Source organism: Portunus trituberculatus, chromosome 15, assembly GCF_017591435.1.
Source record: "Portunus trituberculatus isolate SZX2019 chromosome 15, ASM1759143v1, whole genome shotgun sequence".
Classification (NCBI taxonomy): domain Eukaryota; kingdom Metazoa; phylum Arthropoda; class Malacostraca; order Decapoda; family Portunidae; genus Portunus; species Portunus trituberculatus.
The window spans coordinates 6,516,129-6,536,881 of NC_059269.1; the positions used below are offsets into that span (position 1 = coordinate 6,516,129).

At 41.7% G+C, this 20,753-nt stretch overlaps 1 long non-coding RNA gene across 1 annotated transcript; it reads left to right on the forward strand.

Annotated features, from left to right (window-relative positions):
• Positions 1 to 19,165: 19,165 nt before the first annotated feature.
• On the forward strand, positions 19,166 to 19,786 carry LOC123504139. The gene is made up of 2 exons (XR_006674720.1): positions 19,166 to 19,283; positions 19,646 to 19,786. It is a non-coding gene; the product is annotated as an uncharacterized LOC123504139 (long non-coding RNA).
• The last annotated feature ends 967 nt before the right edge of the window (positions 19,787 to 20,753 follow it).

Consider the following 20,753-nt stretch of genomic DNA (forward strand, 5'->3'; position numbering starts at 1 on the left):
GAGGAAAAAGGCGGGTACCAGGTGTCAAGAGGGAGAGTGTGGTGTGTCTGATGGTGGCGGAGTAAACACATAAAGGGCGTCGGCGGGTGGGAATTGTGATGGCAAGTCAATATTTTCTTCAAAGACTTGCATAAGCGGCTGATGGACTCGATGCAGTACTATTTTCACGACACATTTGAAGATTTTCCAATAACTATATTTTGACAAGAAAACCAGAGAACATGAATTTTTGCCAGTTAAATTGCATAAAATATACTACATAAAGAAAAACATCCTTTCAATATACCCAGCGACACGAGATTCGTGATCCATGAACTTGCAACGCCGAAAAAGAACTCATTGATAAACATAGAGAAACCAAAACTTATGAGTCTCCGGTCTGTTGAAGGTGAAGTGCCTCTCTTTCGAAAGTGTTCCTGGTAGAAGGACAAGCCCGCGTCACCTCAAGGCCGCTGGGACCGCTCTTCAGCCCGGTCCGGCCCCGGCCACCTTATGGCGCGCTGGTGCAGGTGCCTTGCCGAAGCCCACCTGCACCATGGCTCTTGCGGGAAGGCTGTTGAGTACTCTACTGGGACCATCTCTCTCTCTCTCTCTCTCTCTCTCTCTCTCTCTCTCTCTCTCTCTCTTGGTCAGAGCTTCCAGTTGATAATGACCACTACCGCCATAATGACAAATTTCTTCAACAGTTGATGAATCTGAACTAGTCCATCAACAGCATTTAAATAAGACTTGAAACTGTTATGCTTTCAGTAAACCATTCGTGTAATTTACCTTGACAGAAAAAATCATGAGGACAGTCTTCACTGTATGGAACATCTGAGAAACGAAAGGGAAGTGTTTCCGCTATCTTTTCTTACTCCTTGGACTCAGTTCGTTTGTTTAGCAATCTGCTGTTGATTCACTTCAAGACTCCACTACAAAAGTTTTCACGATAGTACATCGCTATACGAGTATGATGGTTGACTGGAATACATTCTGTCCTTCGGAAAAACAATTAGTAGCTTTTATACTTCACAGAAAATAACGTCACATGCAATTCACGGCTCTGTTCCTTATCGGCAAGTCCCTTCCTGAGCTGCATGATGTTCAGCTTGAAATACTTTGCATATGACATGATTTATAACATAACCACCGAGTTTCAAAGGTATTTTTTCTATGTATTAATTTGTGTACCTTTGTTTATTTCATACTACATTGTATAACTAAAGAACACACGAATGATGCAAATCCCTTTTGTGAACCGCACTACCATGAAAGAAAAAACCTAGTCGTAAGTGTAAAGAGTGTACAGTTTAAGCTGGCAATTTTTTTTTACCACAAGACGATACCAAACGCAGTCTTTGATGGCGAGTCCCTCACAGATCACCAGGGAGAAACATAAACCTCTACAGGGATCATCTGAAAAGGTCCTGTCACTGCCACAAGCCGGACCGACCATCTGACCCTCCAGAAGATAAGCCAATAAACCTGTCATCCAAGCTCTCAGGAGAAAGTCAAAGGGCGTTTCAGGAGAATAATATGTATAGTATCATTCTAAATGTTGATCTTTGAACTTTCCACTCACTCATTGTTGAAGAACACCAGGTTATTTGAAGGCACTGATGTTTATTCCAAGACTGCCATTCACTTTGTCCAGTGATAACCAGTGTGCCAAAACATTGTTATCTTAGGTAATCTTTTTTACTAATGTTGTAATTTACCTCCGCGAGTCTTGTCAGTATCTCGTATTTATCAACAAAGAAAAACAAGAACAAGAACAAGAACAGCAACAAGAAGAAGAAGAAGAACAACAACAACAACAACAACAACAACAAAGAAAATCAGATGAAGATGAACAATAAGAAAATCGATGAAAATACGAGAGAGAGAGAGAGAGAGAGAGAGAGAGAGAGAGAGAGAGAGAGAGAGAGAGAGAGAGAGAGAGAGAGAGAGAGAACATTTCCTTTGCCACCCATACTATCGTTTCCCACTAGAGACAGAAGACCAACCTAGCGAGAGTGCGTTTAGTCTGGATGTCACGTGTGTCTAGTAACAAACTGGCTGGTGGTGCTTCTGAAGGGCCTATAGCCGCTAACACCTCCGCATTTTTTTTAAGCTAATGTAAACTTAACACTATTTAACATCTTTTGAGGATGGTGACTGTAATTAAGGGTTTTCTATTTTCCTCCATTTTTGTTGTTGTTTTTAGTAAGTCTTCTTTAAGTTTACGGTACTAGGGGATAATTTTATCGACTCACTTAAAAAGGACAAAAAAAAAAAAAGAAGGGCAGTTACGAATTCTCTTAATGTCAAACGGAGTAAATCGAATATTACAGAAAAACACGCACTAAAATTAATGCGTACACAATAATTTTAATTCCATGCTACTTTATTGCCACCAATGCTCGTATATTGAGCTGGGCGACATTCTCTTAATTAACTCAACAGCCACTAAGAAAAAGACCACAGTAAGAAGACGAAACAAAAAAAGACACACAATCAGAAAAAATACCGAATTCTTATAGCGTTTTAATTCTCTAAACTTTTGTTCACGTGAAGGATGCACATTTGAATCCCTCTTGCTTGTTTACGGAATGCTGAGTCGTAGAAATCACAAAACCCAGCATTGAATTCTTGAGAAGACCTAAAACAAGCAAGTGAAGGAAGATGCAGGAGACAGTCATTACGAGACAAGTACCTATTGCTGAATTCTCAAGCATACTAACCAGATCTGGAATTCACTAGCAACACTTTTACTGAGGAGAGGATATTTTTGGCGCTTCTTTATACTTTACTGAGGGAACGTCACGGATATCGAGGCGGATTAAAAACTAAGGAATAAGATGAAGCGGAAAAACAAAGACCAAAGCAACCAGTGTGTTGATCATTAGGAAACTGTTAATGAGAAACTATCTGAAATGAGAGACAGCGGATAGGAGAATCGAAGTAGGAGGAGAGGAGAGAAGAAGGAAGAAGGAAGTAGAGGAGAGGGAGAAAAGAAAAAAGTTGCATGCGGCATAAGTGAACACAAAGAAGAGACAAACAGGAGCACCTCTGTTGATCCTCATGAGATGGGAAGAGAAATAGGATAGCACAGAGCGGCGGCGGCGACGGCGGAGGAGGAGGAGGAGGAGGAGGAGGAGGAGGACGGAGAAGGGGACGGAGAAGAATAAAGAGGAGGAGGAGGAGGAGGAGGAGGAGGAGGAGGAGGAGGAGGAGGAGGAGGAGGAGGAGGAGGAGGAGGAGGTGGAGGAAGAGTAGAAGGAGAAGGAGGAGGAGAAGATGGAGAAGGGGACGAGAGAAGAATAAGGAGGAGGCGGAAGAGAAAAAATAGACGGATGAAAACCAAGACAACGAAAAGGAGAGAAAAACTAAGGAAAAAAGACCAAACAAGACGAGGATATGGAGGGCGCAAACCAAAATAAACAGGAGGACGAGGAAAACAACTTTTAAAAAAGAGAAGGAAGATTAGAAAACCAAGCAAGACTTCCAGCTATCGGTCTTGTGAAATCCAGTGTCTGCGGCGGCCATTTTGTAGGGGGACAGCCAGGAAGGGGAAGTTTTTATGGCCACGCTGAAATAGGAGATGATATTCCAGCGGGTTAAAGGGAAAGTGACTATCATTCCGGCGAGGTGGGGCAGAGGGACGGAGAGAAAAGAGAGAGAGGGAGAGAGAAAAAAAAAGAGGGAGAAGGGAGAGGTAGTCTTGGGAAAAGGATGGATGGAGGCGAGATGAGAGAGAGAGAGAGAGAGAGAGAGAGAGAGAGAGAGAGAGAGAGAGAGAGAGAGAGAGAGAGAGAGAGAGAGAGAGAGAGAGAGAATGGCACAGGGCAGAATGAAAGGAGGCGAGGGAAGATAGACAGAAGGACAGGAAAGAATAGAAGGAGAGGAAAGGGGAGAGAAAAAAGGAAAAGGAAGACGGAGGTAGAGAGTAAAGACAAGATGGAATAGAAAGAGAAGAGGAAAAAAGGGAGAGGGAGACAAGGACAGCATTAATGAAAGAAGGGAAAGGAAGGGAGCGAGTGAGAGAGGCGAAGGGAGGTAGACAGAAGGAGAGATCGAAATGGAAGGAGAGGAGATGGGAGAGAAAAAAAAAAGGAGAGGGAGACAGGTAGAGACAGACAGGACGGAATGACAGGAGAGAAAAAAAGGAGGGAGGTAGACAGCGTAGAAAAGGAGGGAGAGAGGGAGAGAGGCAAGAAGGGACAGAAAGAAAGAGAAGGGAGATAAGTGATGGAATGAATGGAGGTGAAGGGAGAGAGAGATAGAGAGAGAGAGAGAGAGAGGGAGAGGGGCAAGGGTAGAGATATAAAACGGTACAGAAGAGAGGGTTGGAAGGGTTCGTCTGTCTATCTGCCTGTCTATTTTGTCTATCAGGTCTTTGTCGTCACTAATGCAAATTGCTTCTAGGCATCGTCATTATACGCGAGTTTTTTTTTTTTTCGCTGTCTTTTTCGCGCAGTTTGATAAAGTTTTCCATAAAAGTTAAATCAGCGGCTTTTATGTCAAAGTTTCTCTCTCTCTCTCTCTCTCTCTCTCTCTCTCTCTCTCTCTATCTCTCTCTCTATCTATCTATCTATCTCCCTCTCTCTCTCTGTCTTCCTCGCAAGCAGCAACAACAGGAAAAGCAGATGGGATAGCACCAGTGTCAGTAACAGCAATAATCTTAATGAAGCAGTTATAGTACTTGCAGAAGTAATAGTAGTTTTATCAATAGTACTTAACCTTACATAGAAAAGAACGAGTGAAAGGAAAATAAGAATAAAAAACGCTCTCGTAAACCTCCAGCATATTGTGACGGCATCTGGTGGCGGTATCAGGCAGCAGTATGGATCTCATATCTTAAATGAACGAAAAGAGGTAAAAACAGGAAAGAAAAATCCGTTGAAGTCTTGAAGCTAAATGGCAGGACATTTTTCGATTCTTCTTCCCAATGGCAGCAGCAGCAGCAGCAGAATGAGTCAGCCACAATCCACGCACTGATCTGGAGACTGGCAGAGAGAGAGAGAGAGAGAGAGAGAGAGAGAGAGAGAGAGAGAGAGAGAGAGAGAGAGAGAGAGAGAGAGAGAGAGAGAGAGAGAGAGAGAGAGAGAGAGAGAGAGAGAGAGAGAGAGAGAGAGAGAGAGAGAGAGAGAGAGAGAGAGAGAGAGAGAGAGAGAGAGAGAGAGAGAGAGAGAGAGAGAGAGAGAGAGAGAGAGAGAGAGAGAGAGAGAGAGAGAGAGAGAGAGAGAGAGAGAGAGAGAGAGAGAGAGAGAGAGAGAGAGAGAGAGAGAGAGAGAGAGAGAGAGAGAGAGAGAGAGAGAGAGAGAGAGAGAGAGAGAGAGAGAGAGAGAGAGAGAGAGAGAGAGAGAGAGAGAGAGAGAGAGAGAGAGAGAGAGAGAGAGAGAGAGAGAGAGAGAGAGAGAGAGAGAGAGAGAGAGAGAGAGAGAGAGAGAGAGAGAGAGAGAGAGAGAGAGAGAGAGAGAGAGAGAGAGAGAGAGAGAGAGAGAGAGAGAGAGAGAGAGAGAGAGAGAGAGAGAGAGAGAGAGAGAGAGAGAGAGAGAGAGAGAGAGAGAGAGAGAGAGAGAGAGAGAGAGAGAGAGAGAGAGAGAGAGAGAGAGAGAGAGAGAGAGAGAGAGAGAGAGAGAGAGAGAGAGAGAGAGAGAGAGAGAGAGAGAGAGAGAGAGAGAGAGTGCTCGCTGGCAAGTGACATTCGCGCCGGAGAAGACACAGGCAATGGTTGTCTCTCGGTCCCCAGCCGCCATGGCAGCAATGGCAGGAAAGTTGTCTTTGGCGCTGCTCTCCCACTCCAAGATGACGTCAAGATACTTGGAGTGGAGGTGGATCGAGGGCTGAGGTTTGACAGCCATGTCAAATCCATTGCCAAGAAAGCCTCTCACAGGATCTCCGCTCTCAGAAGGATCGCCAGTTTCCTCGACAGGAAGGGGAGACTGCTGCTGTACAAGGCACAGGTGCGGCCCCACCTTGAGTACGCAGCTCTCTCCTGGATGTCCTGTGCCGCCACACACAGAAGGAGACTGGACAGCATCCAACGCCGCGCCATACGGCTAGTAGATGCTGCAATACCACCTCACCCAGAGCCTGAGCGTCCCCTTGATTCACTGGAACACCGCAGAGATGTGGCGGCAATCGTAGTGTTCCATAAGGCACAGGTGCAAAGAGTGCCACATCTGGCAGGGCTGCGTCATCCTCTGAGAGTCACCGCACGGAGCACGAGAACGGTGCTCAATGGTGGTGACGCCGTAGAGGTGCCGCGATCCCACGGGTGTCAGCATCAACGCACCTTCGCAGGACGCGTCTCCAGGATGTGGAACTTGTTCACGGCCGCGGTGCCTCACGTCCAGGAGATGAACACACACAGTGTCAAACTGATGGCACATAAGTGGAGACAGACACTGCCAACTCCTCTGACACTCTTTGTGACGTGACACTCAGTGTAGTGCAGTGCGTGAATAGTGCTAGTGAAGTGAAAAGAACAGTGCTCCATCTTGTATATTATCTATTTTTAAGTCTTGTAAATATTGTAGAGAAATAGATTGTAGTACCCTTAGAAGAGAGAGAGAGAGAGAGAGAGAGAGAGAGAGAGAGAGAGAGAGAGAGAGAGAGAGAGAGAGAGAGAGAGAGAGAGAGAGAGAGAGAGAGAGAGATAACAAGGAGTCGCAAATAAATGGAAATAAATAGATACAAAAAAAAGAAAACTTCCACTAATAGGGAATCAAAATAATGACGTCATTCTACTTCCAAAGAGACCAATTTGTTCTATTTCCGAACTGTATTTTCCGTGCCAGCCTGAAATTTGGCTCGTTTATTCAGGTAAAATATATCTCCTACATTTTCTTTTATACGTGGGAGGAAGTTCCATATAAGCCAGTTAAAAGTAGATAAGACAAACCAGCAAAACATTTCAGAATAAGAACCCAAAACCAATTGACAATAATAAGAGATATATATTGTACTTCATTAGACCAAGGACTTCTACCGTACTGAAGTTATAAGGATGAATTCTTAAACGTTTAGAACTCTCATTACAGCTTTCATCAGAGGAATCTTCAAAGGCCAGAGATGAATTGTCAGGTTCTCGTTACGTTTCCTCCCCTACCTCGACATAACATTAAACTCTTATTAAAATCCTGAAAATACTCGTTAAGTTCCATTAAGGCTTGTTCAAAGTAACCAAGAAAAGCCATCAAAACGTTTCATAATAAGGACACTAAACCTGCGACAATAAAATTTTACGAGATATATACTGCGTTTCACTCATAACAGCTGCAGCCATTACCTTCACAATAGTAAAACCTAAATGAAGGCAAAGCGTGTTTAGAACCAGACCTCTTGTTAAACTTTCTCTGTGACTACTAAAGATGGCGGCAAAAGAAGGTCCAAAATGGTTAGTCATATGATTAATTTAGTGTCTGAGGTGATATCATAGTCCTATCTTCCAAACCGTAGAGAGAGAGAGAGAGAGAGAGAGAGAGAGAGAGAGAGAGAGAGAGAGAGAGAGAGAGAGAGAGAGAGAGAGAGAGAGAGAGAGAGAGAGAGAGAGAGAGAGAGATTACACAAAACAAAAATGGAGTTCAAAGTTTACAAATCATCAGTATATTTGTAAATGGTTCACCGAATTAGAGTGAAATCTTTTGAATTCAATAATTCATAAATAATAAAGTATGTAACTCCGTCACAAGGTATACGAGTTGACGCTGACCATATGCACTTTATTTGAACAGACACGAAAAGTTCACGAAAGGAAGATTAAGGTGAAGGAACAGATGGATACGAAAAACGGTTCATTGCAATCAAGAGGTTTTTATTCCCTTTTCTGATGCTAAACTAATTTTGTTGTTATTGCTGTTCTTGTTTTTGCTGTCATCGTTTACTTTTTTTCATATCAAGAGCAAGTAAAGTTTAGATTTTTTAGCATCACAACATACATTTTTTTTCAGTTCTTTACTTTTCCATTCTTTCCTATAAAAAAAAAAAAAAAGAAAAAATACATCAGTAACAAATTGAACAAGACTGCTGCTTCACTGGTACTCATTCCCGGCACTATTTTCTCAAAGTGTTCTCCTTGTTAAGCTTTCATGGTCTCGTCAACATTCCGTCACGTCGGCCCAGGCATCAACATTTCGGTTCGCCCAGACGCGGGCTCCCCTGCGGGAAAGGCAGCAAAGCAGTACAAGAGCCACATAGTGTAAAATCGTGTATAGCCGCTAGCTGGTAGGTGGTGACTGTAAGATAAGGAGAGCGGGTTGTTGCCACTCAAAAAAAGAAAGTAAATAAATAAAATAAATAGATAGAAAAGAAAAACGATGAAGATGGTTTACGATTTACGAGCATTTTACATGAAAGATTTAAGTATATAGCACATGTTCATAACTAATTCCAGGATATTTTATGATTCTATTAAGAGAATAATTTACTTTTTATATTAATACCTTCAGTACTGGGGCACATTTTTATCTTAATTTTTAGGTACGATTAGACGGTTTTATTTATATTAGGAAGGGTCTGTGGAGGTCAAAAGATAAATGGCCAGTCTTCACTCTTTTAATACCCCACATAAGTTTCTGAAGCTGTATATTAAAATCGCCAAATAATAACAATAATGAATATGAAAACGCGGTATGATACTGAAGGGATTAATTAATCTATGAAACATAAGGTCTTGTATGCCACAATGATTTTGGGATTTCACTAAAGGAAAAAAAAATAAGTGTCAAGAGTATTCCACAAAACTACCATGATAATTTAAGACAAAGCAATTCAAGAGTATTTTACGACAACAGAAAGAAAAGGTTCTTTGAAAGACATAACTATTTTCGAAGACACCAACTATCTTGCTATTCACTTAAGAAAAATAATAATAAAAAAAATAAATAAAAGCAGCAAGAATATCCAGCAAAATTTCCACGACTATTGCGTCTCGTTAAAAGGAGAGAGAGAGAGCGAGAGAGAGAGAGAGAGAGAGAGAGAGAGAGAGAGAGAGAGAGAGAGAGAGAGAGAGAGAGAGAGAGAGAGAGAGAGAGAGAGAGAGAGAGAGAGAGAGAGAGAGAGAGAGAGAGAGAGAGAGAGAGAGAGAGAGAGAGAGGGAAAACCACCCGATCCCATCCGCTGGCAGAAGGAACCGAGTCACGTGGTAGGGTTACATGCTAAAATTTTTATCTTCCCCCAAATTGGCTCGTTCATTAATATGCGTAAGGAGAAGTGCGTGCTTGCCCCGGTCGCTGCGGTCTTGCTACTCACCCCTTTTAAGGTGGCAACACATTCCAGCGGTACTTAAAGCTTATTTGCCACGCTTTACTCAGCATTGCACGAGGAGGAGCATCAGTTGGGAGTCGGAGGTGGTGCTGAGCGTTGGAATTTGCCGGTCACCTTACACTGGCAACCCATTCTCTCTCTCTCTCTCTCTCTCTCTCTCTCTCTCTCTCTCTCTCTCTCTCTCTCTCTCTCTCTCTCCGTGCCCTCCAGGAAACCTTTAATGAGTCGCTATAAACCGTATGCATGAGGGTTGTGAGCCAATCGTCAGCCACCCACCTGACGCGCCGTGAGAAGACTGCAAGAGCGTCTGAACCAACCACACTTTCTGCTCCAGCTGCCTGCCTAACTGTCGCCTGGCCAATGGGATGCTGAGAGAGAGAGAGAGAGAGAGAGAGAGAGAGAGAGAGAGAGAGAGAGAGAGAGAGAGAATATAGCCTGCAGAAGTTTTTTAACCTGCTGTCCTGTCTCTCCTTCTCCTATTCCTCCTACCACTACTTTTACTACTACCAATGCTAAGAGTATAGTAAGATTCAATTATCCTCGAAAGATCTTGCCTCATCCTTTGTAACCCTCCTGAAGAGTAAGGTTGTATTATTTTTCTTATGATTTGATGAGAAAATCTTAAAATTTTCTACATCTTTTATATAAGCTCCTATCATTATTCGTATACCACAGACTAGACGACTTACTTTTGAGCTTCATCTACGTGATATCATGTGTGATTATGAGGTAAGATGCATCATGTGTAGAATCACTCATTTTCATGTATTCATTCTATGCACGAGAGTCATCGGCCATGTGCTACAAAAATACAAAATAGATAAAAAAAAAAAAGGCCCACAAATTTGACAGTCACCAAACAGTTAGAAAGTACAGTAATGTCGTACTCTAGAAAAGGCAACATTAGATAACTATACCTCCATCAATCACATCTCGAGTCCTCTTAGCTTCTGTGTAGCACGAAACATCAACAGATCATTAGCCAGCACATTAATCCCTATTCGAACTATAGACATGGAATTCACTGGAGTTTTATGACACCACTTGGGGTAACTGTAGGTGCATTTGTGGTAACTTTACAGCTTGTCGGTGTTCCAGGTGTTGCGGTGTGTGCAGGTGTGTTGCACGTGACTAGCAGCACATTACAACACCAGCGACACAAAAGTTTGATGGCTATGCTGACGTAGTGAGGCACGTATTCCTGTTTTCTTATGCCACATATATCTTTTTAAAAGCCATTTCAAAAGTCATTTATCTTTATACTCTTCTTTCACTTCTTTCGCCCACAGACCACAACCATCATCGCCTCGACAATTCACTGAAAACTATAAACTGTTTTAAGACTGCTCTCTCTCTCTCTCTCTCTCTCTCTCTCTCTCTCTCTCTCTCTCTCTCTCTCTCTCTCTCATGGAGGGAAAAGTGATGTATACAATATAGAGAGAGAGAGAGAGAGAGAGAGAGAGAGAGAGAGAGAGAGAGAGAGAGAGAGAGAGAGAGAGAGAGAGAGAGAGAGAGAGAGAGAGAGAGAGAGAGAGAGAGAGAGAGAGAGAGAGAAGGAGGATTCGTACTGGATATGGAAAAATACTGACAGACAAGTATTTTTACAATTATTATGAAAAATTATCGAAACTAATTATAAAGAAAAACACGCGGCAAATTCTGATGGAATAATCAAATGAGATGCAATGAGAGACACATAACGAAACTTCTATAAATTCAGTATCACAGAAACAAACAACAAGGAACACAGGTGGTTTTCTGGCTTTGAATAATGGATGCCTAAACTACACTCCTTTCACACGACCCCTCACCACTACCACTTGTCCCACTTCATGTCAAACACCTTCCATTTCCAAAGGGTGGTCTGCATCACATCGACCCACCGCATAATGCATGTATAGGAAAACCAAGCCAAATCTTATATATTAATGGAGATAAATCTTTGCCTATAGTTCTTGTTAAATTTCGCATGTGAGCATCTTGATTAAGCTGTATCCTTCGCATGCCTCTAAATGCACTTTCTCATTAAAAATATATCTAGGCAACCATCAAATTCTTATATTAAAGTAAAAAAAAAAAAACATGACAATGCATAACAAAATTAACATACAAGACCATAACGTTATTGTAATCACATGTCAGTTCCTGAAATAATGGTTTTACTAGAGAAATCTAATACCTTAACATAGAAAATACTAATTTTTTGAGCAGCTCCTAAGTTATTTAATCAACCTTTAGCTGACATGACCTCTTGGCTGAATATAATGATTTTGAGCAAATTTAGACGATTGTTTTGAAAGAAAACACGCAGAACAGTGATTGAATATTCAGCATATGTTTTTTGGTCTATATAGTTGAATTTCTTCCCTATCAAGACTATAACATTTATACGCTAATGAAACAATAAGTGTGATTAACAGTCAGAATATTAACACAAGTAGAACCAAAAGTAAAGAATATATTTAATAATGAAAGCCTCTAGTAAGTGCATTTTCTCCTTAGTACTGATGCCTTACTAAACAACTTTCTTAGAGACAAATAGGTGCAACGAGAGTAATAAACATATATTTAATGATGAAAGCCTCTAGTAAGTGCATTTTCTCCTTAGTACTGCTGCCTTAGTGAACGATTTTCTTAAGAGACAAACAGGTGCAAGATACAAGAATTGGTGCGAGGGACACGTGAAGGGACGGGGGGAAACAATGAATTGATTGAGTCACGGCCCCGCAACAACAACGGCGGGCACATGTCTCTTGCTAGAGTTACGAGAGGCCGCTCCCTTCCACGCCGCGAAATTGCCGAGAGTAAGATGGCAAATGAGTGGCAGATGTAGGGCGGTAAACTCACTTTTTTTCCCCCTCTTTTCTTTTTTTTTTTTTTTTTTAAGAGGGAAATGAGATAAAACCAAGACGGAAATTACTCATGGTCTAAATCCTTTTTTCGTCACAGTGTTGTTTACGTTATGTACATACCTACATATGAGGCTTCAATTAGTTCTTCAAAATGATTACCTTTTATATCGTAAAGGATAATGTCATACGAAAAATTAGATGGTGTTGCATGTAGGGATAAATAAATACAAGAGGAAGAGGAGGAGGAGGAGGAGGAAGAAGAAGAAGAAGAAGAAGAAGAAGAAGAAGAAGAAGAAGAAGAAGAAGAAGAAGAAGAAGAAGAAGAAGAAGAAGAAGAAGAAGAAGAAGAAGAAGAAGAAGAAGAAGAAGAAGAAGAAGAAGAAGAAGAAGAAGAAGAAGAAGAAGGAAGGAAGGAAGGAAGGAAGGAAGGAAGGAAGGAAGGAAGGAAGGAAGGAAGAAAGGAAGGAAAAAATAAAGAAAAAAAAGAAAAGAAGAATGAAAGAAGGAAAAATAAAGAAAAAGAAAGAAATGGGAAAAAATGAAGGAATAAAAGTGGAAAGAGAGAGAGAGAGAGAGAGAGAGAGAGAGAGAGAGAGAGAGAGAGAGAGAGAGAGAGAGAGAGAAACGAAACCTCTTGCAACATCTGAAACTTAATTGCCGGGTCAAAAAAAGACGCGTAAATTGTAGACATGACATTTACATCATAATAATAGTACTGACCCATGCAAAACACTTCACGAGACGAAAAGAAGAGAAATACCCATAGCATCGCAAGGAACACCGCCAGGGGGACGCTCGGAAGTGCTGTAAAGGGCACCGTCATAACGAAGACGAAGAGGGAATTACCTCGAAATAACTCCACCTTGATTGAAAGAAAAGGATCCTCAATTTATCGTAAAGAGACCTACTTCATCTATACAGTGGGAGACAAAGAGACCCTAAACAACTACTACTAGAGGATAAAATGGGGAAATTACAGACAGAAAACACAGAAAAAATGAAAAAAAAAAGATCTGTATAGTGGAGAGTCATCACATCTATACTAAGGACAAAAGACCTTGAGACAATTGTGCAAAATAGAAAATAATGAAATTGTACAGTAACAGAAGCAAGTTAATACGCAGAAGTTGGAAGTGTTATAAGAGAAAAGAAAGACATCGTGAATTTATCGTAGCGACCCGGTCCATATATACGAAAAAGAACAAGGAGACCCGGAAGTCATAGAATAAGAGAAAATGAAAATACGTATCTAGCAAGGGAACACGCAAAGGTTGTAACCACAATCTATTAAAGGACAAGAATTTTGAATGAATCGTAAAGAGAGCCATTAACATGAAACAAAGAAGAATATTAAGAAATGGAGAAAATTAAAGCAGAAAGATGAAATTGCGCAAGGGAAAAGAAGAGAAGATAAAACAAATATAGTAAAACCATACATATCGAAACAAAGACGTAAATCATATGATGAAATAAGAAAAAAAACTTCTACCGCCATAAGAATAGAACACGTGTCACATTGTATAAATAAAAAAAAAGATGAAAAAAAGAACTGGAAATAATTAGGAAGATGTGAGCAAATGAGCAAGTGAGCAAGGGAGACGGGAGGGAAAGACGCATATCGAAACTACACAAAGGAGAAATTCCGAGGATGACGCAGATGAGATGCTGAAATATTACGCGAGGGAAGAAGAGCAAATCGCACTGCTGGAAGGACAAACACGTGTGCGAAAGTTAAGAAAGAGAAGAGCAAGGAAGAGAAGAGGAAACAAAAGGTAATATCGAAACTGCACAAAGGCGAGCACTCGGAAACAAAAGCGTAGAAATGGAATGCTGAAATATTGTGTGAGAGGGAAAGCAAATCGCACTGCTAGAAGGAAAGACATGTGCATAAGTTCGAGAAGAGAGAGTAAAGGAAACAAGACAAAACATATCGAAAATACACAAAGGCACATTAAAAAAATAAAACACAGATTGGATGCTAGAATATTACAAGTATAACAAACAAAATGAGATTAGTAAAAACAAAGAAAATGGAAAAATAAAATAGGCAAGAGAAGGCATTTTGACACACGAATAAACATTAAAAAGTTATAACACAGATGGTGTGCCAAAATATTACAAGGAAAAAAATGACGAAATTCAGCGAAGAAGCAGAGGAACAAACACAACAGTACGAAAAGATATAATAACGAAAGTAAAACATTTCCAAAACAACAAAGAAAACTCAAAATTAAAACACTACTCGAGTTTTTAAATATTATAAGAAATAAGATAAAGGAAAATTAAACTGGAAGAAATAAAGAACATAAACATAGTAAAAACTACAGAACAGAGTCAAGGCGAGGAGTATCGACACTACACAAAGGCGAACACTCGAAAACGAAGACGCAGATGGGGGCGCTGGTGAAGGAGGCAAGGAGGTGAGGGTGAGGCGAGGTGAGGGAAGGGGAAGGGGAGTGTATGACCAAACCTAGAGTCGTAAAATGCGGATAATGGAGGGGTCTGGGGATACTTGATGGGGACAGGAGAATTGTGATGGGCAGGGGAGGGAGAGGCGGCATGGGTGAACCAAGACTGTAAAAAGGGAAGGGGAGATGTTCAATGGTCGTAGAAGGAAGGAAGGCAGAAGAGGAGGCCAGGGAGTGGAGGGTGTAGCAACACGGCGGGGTAGGAAGGGTAAGGGGCATATAGGGATGTGGGGCGTAGGCTGCAGAGTTGGGGTGATGAAGGTGGGGTAGAGGATGGGGCGCGCTGTGGAAGACTGGTGGGGTGGGAGGCGTGTGGGGGTTACGTGGTGATGTTCGGCAGAGGGAGGGAGGGATTCCATAGATGGCGGCAGGTGAGTTACGGCGAAACGTGACTGAATATGGGAGGGTGGAGACGTAATGGGTTCATGAATAACTTATTTCTCACACACAAAAACTGTAATGTTCCTACACGTGTGCATAAAGCCGACCCAAGACTGAGTTGATTATCTCTTCGATTAAACTTGAAAAAACTCTCTGTGAACATTGGATCGTGAATGCTTTTCGGTCTCCAGTGGTGACTTCAAAACAGGAACGAGTGTTTCTGAAGACTAAGAAACAACAGCATGGTACAAACAGTAAATACGCCTCTTAGAGGCCACGACCACGGCGTAGCCTGGGAGGGAGCGGCCTGGCGTGGGGCCGCCGCGCCTGGCAACAGCCTTAGAGAAGGTCGACCCATACACCCCCATGCTATCCTCCCTCCTAGCCGCCGGGTCTCCGCCACCTACGGGCGAGAGGCCCACCAGCGGCGGCACAGTGTGAGGGCGGGGCGAGGCAGCGTGCCAGGGAGGCAAGAGGCACCCCGCGGAGGCCTTGTAAGGGGGCACCACCACAAAGCTGCAGGTCAGGTTCAGAGGTCAAACACGCAGCTTTAAACGTGCAGCAGCAGAAAGTGCAAGTCACTCTACCCTATGTGCTACAAGTATGGTGGTGTGGGTCAACAGGACTGTGTCAGCCGGGCTCCCCGTGACGCCGCTGGGGACGACTCTAGGGGCTTCCTGGATGCCGCCTCCCCCTATGCGCCACTACAAGCTGACGCACTGCTCAGGGGACGGCGAGCCAGCGGGGGTGAAAAAGGCTGATGACGCAGTAATTTTACACGGAAGTGGGGGGTGAGGACGAAGGCTGACACTTGTACTTTATTTACACTGGGGATGCAGATGAAGGGTGACGCAATCACTTTGAGCCGCCGCGGGAGAAAAGTGAAGGCTTAGGGAAGTACTTTATGCAAACTGGGATAAAGAAAGGATAAAGGGCGAGGCCGGTGCTTCATCCTAACAGCGGCAGTGAGAAGGATGGCTGACGTGGCCACTGCGTACTAATGGAGGTGAGGACTGAGAGGTACTGACGCAGACGTACTTTCCACACCTGCATGTGCTAAGGGAGTTACTTTTATGGGTCTCGCCCGAGGCTTATCATCACGTTTTATGCCCATGCATAAAACATGGAACACTCAAATGTGCAACAATCTTGACGCGTAAAAAGAAAAATCTACATACTTATTTCTAACAATATTTTTATTCCTATCCCTGAGAAGAAAACAGAAAAAAAAATATTCTGCATTTTAATCAACCATGAGCATTGGGTTTATTCTCTCGTAAACCTCCTTCCCCCAGTCCCTGCATGCCAAACATTCCTCGGGTCTTACTATTTCTGGCTTCTCCCGCCTCTTCCTCTCCCTCCATCATCTGTCCACATTCCTGTTCATTAAGTCAACCAGCCTCACTTTTTCACTTCCTGTCCTGTCACTCTTCCACGCTCCCTTCTGTACATTTACGTCACCCGCGCCTCGTTTTTTCCCTAATGGACATAAACTTTAACTGCTAGACATCTCCAACAGGGATATAAGGCTGGCCTGGTATGTAACTTGCAAATTCCCCCATTGCTTAATGTTCATAGAGATATTTGAGCCTAATCAAATTTTTTTTTTATTGGAAGTGTATGCGAAAAAAAAAACTAAAGATTTCGTTTTAAGCACAAATATGATAGAAGTATGTTAAAAATGAAATAATAGTAAGAGGTATTTTTCTTTTTTTACACTTATAGGAAGTCGACCTGAGAGAGAGAGAGAGAGAGAGAGAGAGAGAGAGAGAGAGAGAGAGAGAGAGAGAGAGAGAGAGAGAGAATGTGCCCAATTGCTGATCTACAAAGGAAGGAAAGGAATAAAAAGACACTATGGAAAATAAAGTGAAATGGATATTGACGGTACATACTAAGAATATTCGTTATACTTTAGAGCAAGCCTTTGAAGTTAGGGTTGTACTTTGACCATGCATTGCTTATGGGTTATTTTCATTTCATTCCTCATCCTTGTCTGTTCTACGAGATCGCTCCTTCACGCAAACTAATAAATAACACTAATTTTATATGTATTATGCGGGGTGTAAATATAAAGAAAAATAATAATAGAGATATAATAAGGATATACTGATTTTTTTTTATCATATACATTCCATTAAGAAAAAAAACATCACAAACGTACGTATATACCTAATGTACCTTTGTTTTTCTCCTTATACGAGTATATCTATCACATTGCACATTTTAACTATAACAAATAGTACGATCGCACAAAATATATACACATGTAAGTACACTTCCACTAATCCATCTACTATTTCTGTCTCCCTCTCTCCTTCACTACAAGACATGTATATCTAATCTCCCTACTTACGATAACCACTTATGTACACTCTCCCAAACCCCACAGCGGTGTACAGTACATATGCGCTGTTGCTAGGGCATGTTTCCCGCTAGGATGATTCACACCCCCTCAGGTTCTCGCGGTGAAATCCGAGGGTGGCAGATATCCCTGATAGCCCTGTGAAGGGGAGCCGGGGCCCTTGTAACAGATGGTGACAAACCTAAAATACCGCGGCACAAAGCAGAAGCCCATCAAGGTGAAGAGATTGTGTCCCGCGAAGCCATATACGAAGAGTGGATGGTGCTGGTTTCTTCGTTCTTAAGTCTTCTTTCACACAAACACACACACACACACACACACACACACACACACACACGACTTCCTCTGTGAAAGTAACAACAAAGCCACCTACATACCCACCCACCTACACACACCCACACCTTACTTATCTTTAATATTATTCCTAGGCTAAAGTTCAAGGTATTATACATATCTTTTTAAGTCCCCCAACATTCCAGCCCACGTTAAAGCTCCAGAAGTGCCCATTACTGCATTACTGAATTTGCACATAAAAGCCAAAGCTAAAGCAACATCCTGCCTGCCTTCCTGCCTGCCTGCTTCTCCTACTCCTCTCCTCCACGTCAGATTAACACGCACCACTACAAGTCTCCAGGTCTTACTCCACAATAATCAGGGCGAAGGAATAAGAAGAGAGGAAGGAGAGAGGTACAGGCTTGCTTATCTACTATCTTCAGGCCAGAAACTCAGTGTTACGAGGGTGCTACTTATCTTTCTCAACATCTGCAGACATGCGAGTGTGTGTGTGTGTGTGTGTGTGTGTGTGTGTGTGTGTGTGTGTGTGTGTGTGTGTGTGTGTGTGTGTGTGTGTGTGTGTGTGTGTGTGTGTAGGTTTCTTTGCTTGGGTATCTGCTGGAGATGACTGCGTTTGTATCCTGTTCTTTATTATTACTTAATATTTTCTCTTCTTGTCCTTACCTACTAATCCTGCCTCACTTTCTTCTTCCCTTCACGGCGCTTAGAAAAGTGTAAGTGTTGGTGAGTATCGGTAAGAGAGATCTTCACCACCGGCAGACATTCTATTATCTTTAGTGTTTCCGTTGATGTTCTCTGTCTTTCTGTAAAAAATAATTATAAGCACAGTTGTCTCGTGTGATACCACGTAGTTCAGTAAATTTCATGGCTATGAATCGAATAAAAACTGATATATGGACTAATGATCTGGTTAATGTTTAGAGCTCGGCAAAGATTGAATTGTCTATAAATCTAACACTAGTTAATATAGAGAGAAATGGATTGCTTTAAATGTGCAAAACCTAAATAAATCGTGATTCCCACGTAGGGTTACTTAGTTATCAATTATTTGGAACATTCTGTTAAGCATAAGGTCACTATCTTCACAACTGTACATTTAATTCGGCATGAACTCTTATGTCCAGAGAGAAGCAAACACACACACACACACACACACACACACACACACACACACACACACACACACACACACACATGCCTTGACTGTTGCATTTACATATATATACTCTGATATTCTAATCCATTTTTTTAATGATATCTGTAAGTAAGCTTTTATAATAATGTTTTCAAAGTTCTCGAAAAGTCAGTTTCTTCCGGTGTTTTTCTCATAAGTGATACAAAATCCTTGTTAAAAATTACACATGATGACGATCCCCTAACAACATATAATACGCCCTCTAAAATTCTGTCAACTTTGAAATCCATAACAACTTTTACTGGGACATCTTAAAAGTAAGGACTTGAAGCCACAACAACTGACAAAACGAACATACATTGCAAAAAAAAAATCCAGTTATGCCACCTCCACTCATACACTTGTCCCTCACTCCCACCTTAATCCACAGGTAATCCAAAGCAGCTCCTCCTCCACCTCCACCGCGAGAGGATAAGCGCATAAGAACTAGTGTGGGTGCAGGAGGACGACACGTGGCAGCCCCACAAACACTCGCCCCAGACCCCCTCTTGGTCCAGGTGTGTTTTGCCTCACGCGAGACGACCCCCCGGCAGGCTACACGACCAGCCACTCCTCCCTCCTCGGCCGAAACATAAAACTATCGCGCTGGTATCTTTAGTACAAACAGCAATTCTTCCTAGTGTTGGTAGCTCTGGTGAAGTGAGAGAGAGAGAGAGAGAGAGAGAGAGAGAGAGAGAGAGAGAGAGAGAGAGAGAGAGAGAGAGAGAGAGAGAGAGAGAGAGAGAGAGAGAGAGAGAGAGAATATTACTTGGTAGAATATTCACAATTATGTAAATCAACATTCAATTATCTCGTCGGCAGAATTATATCAAATTCAAATAGGTTACTTGCCCTCGTTAACATTTGTATAATCTTTCAGAATCTTTATAACAAACGCGTGTTGTGGGTTCAGGAGAGGAAGTTTTTCTTCAGAGGACGAACCAAATACATTAAAAATATTTTGCAGTTTTACTTCATACAGATCTATTCATCAGCATCATCATTAAACCCTTGAAAACCATGACGCGTTTCCATATTCATTCTGCTCCTTATCTGATAATTTTATACAGCTTCAAAAACTCATGTTGGAGATTAAAATAGTGAAGACTGTGGCCACTAAACTTACGATCTCCATAGACCCTTCCTAATGCCAATAAAATGGTCTAATAGTACACAAATCTCAGATAAAAATGTGTCCCAGTATTGTAGGGTTAACATTATCACTGCTATTATTATAAAAATCTCTGAGAGGACATTGAAGAATAATAACGTAACTGATCTAAGTGGATGCTGAGATCTCTTCTGAACACTTATGAACAAACGTAAAGCAATATCAAACGAACAAGAAAAAATATAAAAATATTTCGTGTTCCTAATGACGTTACGCAGAATCACATTATACAATTTTGTTAATCCAACCTGTTTCTTGATTAAACATAAAAGAATTGCTGTGTTATGCTATTTTTATTTTCTATCTAGAGGCACTAATAAAGTTTAGTCTTCAACAAAATATAACAGATGAAAGTACTTTTGTAATCTGTTATTATCTAGACATTAATCAAATTTATCTTCTTTTCTGAAAAAAAGACAAAAATGTTATACTTACATGCAGTAAACCTAATAAAATATAGCTAATGAATGTGCTGTAATAAGATGTAAATGGATTAGTAATATTAACTCCCCAATCTCCTATGAAATAAAACAGATGTGCAGAGTCCGGCAGCTAAATGGTTTAACTCACGGAACCTTTGAAGCGCCGAGGAACTTCAAGGCTTTCCATGATTGATGCAACAAGATCTGGAACACACACAACTCACGCCTTATGGCTTCACTGAGTTCACTGCTATTTCTAAGCACGGCACGATGCATGCTTAAATCCACCGTGTTCGGAAAAGTCTAAGTATTACACGACTGTACTTGTGTGGGCAGTAAACTGAGCCTGAGGTGTAGACTCCTTAAAAGAAGACGTAAACATAAGTGGTGCAAGA